This window comes from Sinocyclocheilus rhinocerous, unplaced genomic scaffold (genome assembly GCF_001515625.1).
Source record: "Sinocyclocheilus rhinocerous isolate Xijiao unplaced genomic scaffold, SAMN03320098_v1.1 scaffold827, whole genome shotgun sequence".
Classification (NCBI taxonomy): domain Eukaryota; kingdom Metazoa; phylum Chordata; class Actinopteri; order Cypriniformes; family Cyprinidae; genus Sinocyclocheilus; species Sinocyclocheilus rhinocerous.
The window spans coordinates 843,779-852,099 of record NW_015633173.1 but is presented as its reverse complement, the minus strand read 5'-3'; the positions used below and the strand labels follow the sequence as shown (position 1 = coordinate 852,099).

Genomic DNA, 8,321 nt, shown 5'->3' with positions numbered 1-8,321 from the left:
TAATGCACACTTATAGAAAAATGGCTTTATAAAGGTAAAATGCCCATAAAAGGTTTTAAACTCATTAAACTCATTGGAAAAGATTAATTTCTATCAGTATGAACTGACCACCACACAGAATATGAAAAACTTTAGGTTGTAAGAAAAATCTTTAAAATCTGTAGAAATATGTTACCTGTTTCTGATGCAGAAAAGCTAGTTCGTGCATTCATGACCTCTAGACTGGACTATTGTAATGCACTGCTAGGTGGTTGTCCTGCATCTTCAATAAACAAGCTACAGGTAGTCCAAAATGTAGCGGCTAGAGTCCTTACCAGGTCAAGAAAATATGATCATATTACCCCAATTTTACGGTCTCTGCACTGGCTACCTATTAAGTTCCGTTATCAGTTACAAAATATTATTACTTACCTATAAGGCCCTTAATGGGTTAGCTCCTGCGTACCTAACTAGTCTTCTACCACGCTACAATCCATCACGCTCCCTAAGGTCGCAAAACTCTGGACTTTTGGGTCATGAATGCATGAACTAGCTTTTCTGCATCAGAAACGGGTAACATGTTTCGTAACTTGGCAATGTTTCTAAGATGGAAGAATGCTGTTTTTGTAACATGGGAAATATAATTTTCAAAAGACAAGTTGCTGTCTAATATAACACCCACATTTTTTACTTTAGAGGAAGTAACAGTACATCTGTCTAGATGCAAATTGTAATATACGAGATTCTGTTTAGTGTTTTTTGGTTCAATAAGCAATATCTCTGTCTTATCCAAATTTAATAGGAGAAAATTATTGGTCATCCAATCTTTTAAATTTTTAACACATTCTGTTAGCTTAGATAATTTAGAAGTTTCATCTGGTCTTGTTGAAATATATAGCTGAGTATCATCAGCATAACAATGGAAACTAATCCCGTATTTTCTAATAATATTACCAAGGGGCAACATGTATATTGAAAATAGCAAGAGGGCCTAGGACAGATCCTTGTGGCACTCCATACTTTACTAGGTACAGAGAGCAGTTGAGATAAATCAGGCAGTTTATTTGTGAATCGATCTTTGGTGGTTGAAACAATAGTTCTACCCGGACGTTAACGCGGAGCCATATACAGTGGGGCAAATAAATATTTGATACACTGCCGGTTTTTCAAGTTTTCCCACTTACAAAGAATGGAAAGATATGTAATTTTCATCGTAGGTACACCTCAAATGTGAGAGACAGAATCTAAAAAAAAAAAATCCAGAAAATCACAAATTAATTATTTAAAAATCATACAATGTGATTTTCTGGATTTTTTTTTTTGATTCTGTCTCTCACAGTTGAGGTGTACCTACGATGAAAATTACAGATCTCTCCATTCTTTGTAAGTGGGAAAACTTGAAAAATCGGCAGTGTATCAAATACTTATTTGCCCCACTGTAGTTAATATCAGTAATAGGCAACATGCGCTGAGCCATATAGTTAATATCAATAATAGGCAACATGCGCTGAGCCATATAGTTAATATCAGTAATAGGCAACATGCACGATACAAGGCAGTGGTCAGTAACATTGTCACTTTGAGGTACTATATCTATATCATTAAGGTCAATTCCATGCGATATAATTAAATCTAGTGTATGAATAAAACGATGAGTGGGTCTGGTTATGTTTTGCTTGACTCCAAAAGAGTTTATTAAGTCTGTAAACGCAAGTCCTAGCGCATCATTTATATTATCAACATAAATGTTAAAGTCTCCGACAATTAGCGCTTTATCAACATTAACCAATAGTTCTGAGAGGAAATCTGCAAATTATTTTAGGAAATCTGTATACGGCCCCTGGAGGTCGCAGATCTGCTTCTCCACCGAGTGCAGCTCGAACATGTCCTCACCTGCACTCAAAGGTAGACACATCCGCCATTTAAAGCAAATAACAGTGAGCAAAAGAATGGATTGTAAGCATTGTAAGCAAGATTAGCAGCAACCGCGATAGCGATGCTAACGGGCTATAAGCTAGTAGCGGACTTGGCAAATCAAAATAAAACTAGTGATAACAAGGTGCTCCGATTGTTTTTGTTGGAGAATACAATGGGGGATATATTCACACTTTATAGAAACGAAAATTATGGTGTATAAAATTGATTTTAAGATTGAAAAATAGACGGTAAAGAATGAACTTGACGGAGCTTCAACTCAAAACACACGGCAGCAACAAACAGGAAGTGAACAGTTAATATAGATAAGTAATATTTATCATAGAAAACACTGACACATTTTGATGCCATAAGTCAGTGCAGACCTCTAACAACCTGCATTTATGACAGATTTGTGGAGGTCTGGGTCAACAGTATCTTATGTAAGTGTTAAGGCCCTGGTCTTGATAGGAATGGCACGGTACTTCTGGCATGTGGTGACAACACCCTCTGAAGAGACAAACTGGTGGGGAATGACAGTTATGTCCTGGCCTACACGCTCTCCACTCTTCAATGTAAAGCCTGTTGGTCAGATGCATGGAGACGTCACAGGCCAGCTGACTCTCATTTGGTTGAATGGTTGGCCTACTTCCACCTGTCACAGTTGCTTCAAGGAAGCCAGTTATTATTATTAATCAAAATTAGATTATTAATGTCTAAGAAGTTCTTGTAACCCTCAGATATTGCCCTGTCAGACTGCTCCGATTGCTTTCATGTTTGTGTTAAAGGATTATTTAATTTTAAAAAATGAGCATTTTGCCATTTAAGGGCAAAAAAAGACATTTTAATTATGTGCTAGTCAGGCTTTTATGAATATTGTGCCATCTCCCTTTTAAGTAAATAGCTCTTGGTTTCATATTTTATTGCCAAATCCAATCCAGTGATATTTATACATTTGTAAGTGTAGGTCCAAGCAATATAAACAATGTCTATTGTTTTATCATTTGAAACCTTAAAAAAACATTTAAGAAATGGTGTTTAAAATGTGTTAGTGCTGTCTTTCTTTAAAGTTAATATAACTTTTAAAAAAATATAATGCAGGTTAAATGAATAGGATTGAGGCATTCAAGCTTAAAGGTGCTGTATGTAGGATTGACACCGAGTGGTTGAACTCGTTTGCCAGCTTCCATGACTGAAATGAAATACGCTGTGTTTTCCGCAACCTGGGGTCCCGAAATACAATTGGGTAAATTGGCAGTGGGCGGGTTTCACAAACCAAAACAGAGCTCGACATTCCGGCCTGGAACGCACATATTCAAAGGAGAATAACTGACTGTAGCATTGTTTTTCAGATAAACAAGTATGTTAACTTTCTGCAAACATATTATGGTATTTTTATGCTTTAGTAGAGTCAAAAGCTTAGATACAGCACCTTTAAAAAAGTATGCAAACACATCATAAAAGTAGTCTATACAACTAAATTACACATTTTCTGAAGTCAGATGATAGATATACTATATGATGAACAAATTGAAATTTAAGTCTTTTTTGACTGAAAATCTTGTCATTCACCCTAGATCTCCTCTTATGAACATTTATGGGAGATGTAACTGTCCAATTTGTGATTGAATCGTTCTTTTGAGATCTTTTGAAATCTTTTCAGTTGATCCGATTCACAAGACCATTCATTTTAAAGGAGTAGATCACTTTCAGAAGGAAAATTCTGTCATCATTTACTACTATCAAAATATCTTCTTTTGTGTTCAACAGAAGAAAGAATCTCATACAGGTTTGGAACAAGTAGGGGGTGAGTAAATGATGACAGAATTTTCCTTCTGAAAGTGAACTACTCCTTTAAATTCTTGACTTGTTTGTCGAAAAGTCATTCTTGACTTTTTTGATTCCAAGACTGTATTCAAGTAATTATGTTGTAATAAAAATAATAAACTCAAAATATGACATTAGTTTAATCTCTTTAGTGTTTTGAGTTTTTTATTAAAATATTAAAATTTATTATTTATTATTTCTTAAAATTTATTAAGACGTCTCTTTTATTTTATTTATTTCATTTTAATTTCATTAAGATTGTTCATATAACTTAAAGAATTTTAATATTTACATTTGGCAGACACTTTTATCCAAAGCAACTTGCATTGGTACACATTTTTTATCAGTTCTTACTTTTACTGGGATTTGAACCCATATCCTTGCTATGTTCTACTGTCTGAGCTACAGGAGGGTTTATTTAGTTTGTAAGTTATCAAGGACCTCTGGGAATTTCTAAATGATTCATTAACGAAGGCACTAGGTCAATAGCAACTTAAATTTCCATCTGTTATTCACTTAAATGTAGTTGTATAGACTACTTTTACGAGTTTTTACAGTGGCCTTGCACCCGTTTTATGCCGAAAGAAAGAAACTTGTTCTGTTTTTCATTTTTTGGTTAACTAATCCTTTAAGAGAGAATAGAGCGAACTGCCTACTCAACTTCTCCACATCCAGTCTCTGTCATCTGCTTCCCAGCCTGTGTTTTTCGCTCGTTGCTGCCAACCACCCAACTGGACTCCTTCTGCACAGCTCCCTTTGTGCGAGTGGTTGGTGCTTGGAGCGCACATACTGTGGAGATTTGAGCCAGCTCGTTGTGTATACCACACACTGACTGTTAAAAATATCCCCAGCTATGTGAAGAGTTGAGGGAGGCCTGGCAATGAAAGTGGCACCTGCTTCTTATCACCGCGCAGTTTGCTGCTGGGACTAAAACCTCTCCAGAGGCAAATAAAGGCATGTTTGCGGCTCGAGTGCACCACTGATATGTGCCGCATTTATAGGGTTGGCATTTGTGAGCCTGGCAGCTCGTCAAAAGACTGCAGAGTCGGGTCAGGGAAACAATAAGCACTATTTTAAAGAGTTGATGTAAATTAAGTTAATACATCTGATAACCGGTTGTGTAATTGGCATCTGCTGTTGCTCCTGCGCAACCACATCAGTTGAATGCATAGTCTAGTGCATCGAAGTTAGAAATTCAAATATTGTGACAAAATTAATTTTGTAGGGTGCCACAAGTTTGTTAAAATTTCCAAAGGGTGCCGCGACTAAAAAAAGGTTGGGAAACACTGGTCTAGTGGACGGCAGCCATTGGTCTCTGTGGATAAAATGTACCATTCCACATCCAGTATCCAGTGCACAAGTGTAGGACTCATAAGAGTTGTTTTGATTCTGAAGAGTTTCTTGGATTACAAAGAATCAATAACGAATGACTCTGGAGGCATCTTATGATTAAAGTAAAAAAGTGAATAATTAAATTTATATCAATTGTAAATTATTTAATAAATTGTAAAATATTAAATAATAATACTTAATATATAAATATAGTTTGACAATAAAGAAAATAATATGTAAAAGATTTTACAGTTTCTAAACTAATTTGAAAGTGTAGATTTTTAAAAATAAAGAAAAAAAATTTCATTTTAATTCTTGTAATTCATTTGAAAATATACATTTCTAAAATTAAATAATTATTTTGAAATGATTAACTGTAATTTCATTACGAGAAACATGCAAATCCTGAATATAGATCTATTTATATTATATCAATAAAGAAGCGATTATATTTTTTAGAAAAATATTTTAATTAATTAATTTTTAAATTTACTAAAATATTTTTTGGGGGAAAAAAAGTATATATATATAAAATAATATAATTTAAAAATTATATTATATTATAAAATTATATTAAGTATATTGAAAATATTTTTGTTTTTAATTGTTTTATAAAGGTCTTTTTTTTTCTTACAAATATTTTGAAAGATCTGAAAATTGAGATTCACATGAAAGACGTGACAACACTAACCCCAATCTCCCATATATACAATATGGATTGGATCATAAAAATAATTGTGCTGTAGTGTGTTTTAGAGTTCATGTCTGGTGTATATTTAGTGTAAACTGTGGGATGTGTGGGTTCTTTCAGCACTCTGATAGCACATCAATGGGCCATTTGCAGTGTGCTCATTTAGTGCCCTAATGATCTTTGTGTTAAAGAGCCATGACCCGTCACCCTTCACTCAAGCATGCACTGCTGAAGATTGTGTACATACTGATTTGAGAGCTATGGGGAAACTATATGTTATATGTGTGGCTGTTGTTTTCCATAACCTTTCATGGGAATTCCAGGAATCAAGCCTGGACCATAACATCAGCTCCAGATGGATCTGGTTTCATTTGGGGACATTATGGTGGACATAACAGTGTTCCCAAATAAATGAGGTCCATCCAGATATTTATTAAGTATAATATAATATATAAATGATATAATAATTCATAAAAATTCTAATTGGATAGATATGTTTTATTACATTTAATTCTCATTCAGATCACATACTTTCAGGGAGTCACGCAGTTCTTCGGAAGAACCATGCAAGTAAAGTTATAAACAAATGCATAATTAGATTCGGTAGCCCAAAGACTCGCTGTCATCCTCGAGGCGAGAAGAGACCTTTACAAACCCCCCGGAGTTCTTCACTGTAATGCTGCGTGGCTTTGGTGGCAGTTTGTTGCTGATGGTTATTATGATGACAGAGTATGCTAATTACAGTGTGCTTACCATAAGTACATGCTAGCCTGACCCCGCATGTTTACCAGATGAGCCGTTCTAATGCTATAATTATTGTTTCGTGTAGATGCTGGGTGGAACGTCTCTCCCTGTCAATACCCTGGTAAAGATTAAGGAGGGACTCCTGAGGCAGAGGGAACTGGAGATTGACCGGTGAGTAAACAGACACTTTTAGAGTGCTCAGTTGTACGCAAAGAATAAGACCAGTTTTAGGTTGTTGGGTCAAATATTTATTCAAATGGGGTTAATTGTTAACATAGTCTAACAATGAAAAAAATCACTCACCCTAGCCAAAAAAGGCCGTGCCACTGCTTCTAAACATCATTTCCTGTCATCTCTCAACTGTCTGTGTCCAAACAAGGCCTATACTGACCTCCCACGTAAACAAAGTAATGGATTCATCTGTTTTTGTCTGGAGGTTTGTCATTAGCTCCTGTTTCTGAGGAGGGGGCAGATGCTTCATTAATAGCATTTCATTAATTTAACACAATGTCGGCTATGACCCTGTAGTGATTGCTGTGACCTTGAGCAGTTGTAATTTTAGTATCATGCCGTCACCCATAGTGTTGCTTTGCTTTAGGTGAGCTCTGACAGACGGAGCAGACGGCCACTGTTCAGTCTGCGGTGTCTGTGTTCAGACACAAACGTACCGCGTATCTCTGCCAAGAATTACACATGAGGAAGCGCTTGAGCATGCTTTTAGCTGGCCATCAGTCTGCTTTTGCTCAGGCTTCTACATCACATGACAGTTTTGCTGTCTGGTTGTATATCGCTCATTTACATTTTTGTTCACTTTATTAAAGGTGCTGTAAGCAATGTTTGGGAACTTCTGCCAGATTTAGTCACACTTCCTCTTTTTCCAAAACCCTGCCCTACAAAAATAATGCTGAAATTTTTTGTAATTAGGAGAGAGGAGCAAAATAGCAAAAGCAAGGGAAGCAAAATAGTACAACAGACTTATTGACGATTGTTTATGAAAGTGAATATGGCATTAAACCTGAATAATCTTTAGGAACTGTCACACTCTCAGCTTCCTGTTTCACAAATATGGACTGCTCTGTGAACATGCAAAGTGATTGACAGATACAAAGCATCTCAGAGGCTTCAGATTGGTCAAGCCATAAAATATAAACACAGCTATATATTTTTCATGTGTTGTAAAGACTGTGTGAGAAATAATAAATTGTGATATTATAAAGACAACAAAATAATTAGCTTTTTATGTTGCCATTGTACTAAAGCCAAAATAATTTTTTTGTTTATTTGTTATTGTTGTTTAAAAAAAATTTTTATTATTATTATTTACATTTTAATTTATTTAGTACACTTTTCAGAAATTTTCTGAAATTGTCACATTCATGAATTATTATTATTATTATTATTATTATTATTAATATGCTATAATTATATTTTTAAACTTGTTTCGCCTTACAGTTTTTTTTCTCAGAAATAATGTCACATTCATAGAATATTATTATTATTGTATGTATTAAATATGTATTTATTTACGTCAGAAATAACGTCATATTCTTGGATGGAACATGATCTTTACTTAATGTCCTAATGATTTTTGGCATATAAGAAAAATCAATAATTTTGACCCATACAATATATTTTTGGCTATTGCTACAAATATACCCAAGCGACTTAAGACTGGTTTTGTGGTCCAGGGTCACATATGTTATTATTATTATATGGTATTTTTTGGCCACATTGTTGTTTATGTTTACAGAGTCTAGGGTTATCACAGACAGATATCTTTCAGAACATCTAATTCAGTGATTTCCGTCAGGAAAAAAGGGACATTTTCCCAACA

At 34.8% G+C, this 8,321-nt stretch overlaps 1 pseudogene; it reads left to right on the top strand.

Annotated features, from left to right (window-relative positions):
- LOC107743309 (centrosomal protein of 85 kDa-like) overlaps positions 1 to 8,321 on the top strand; it is a 61,567-nt pseudogene that overhangs the window by 42,888 nt on the left and 10,358 nt on the right.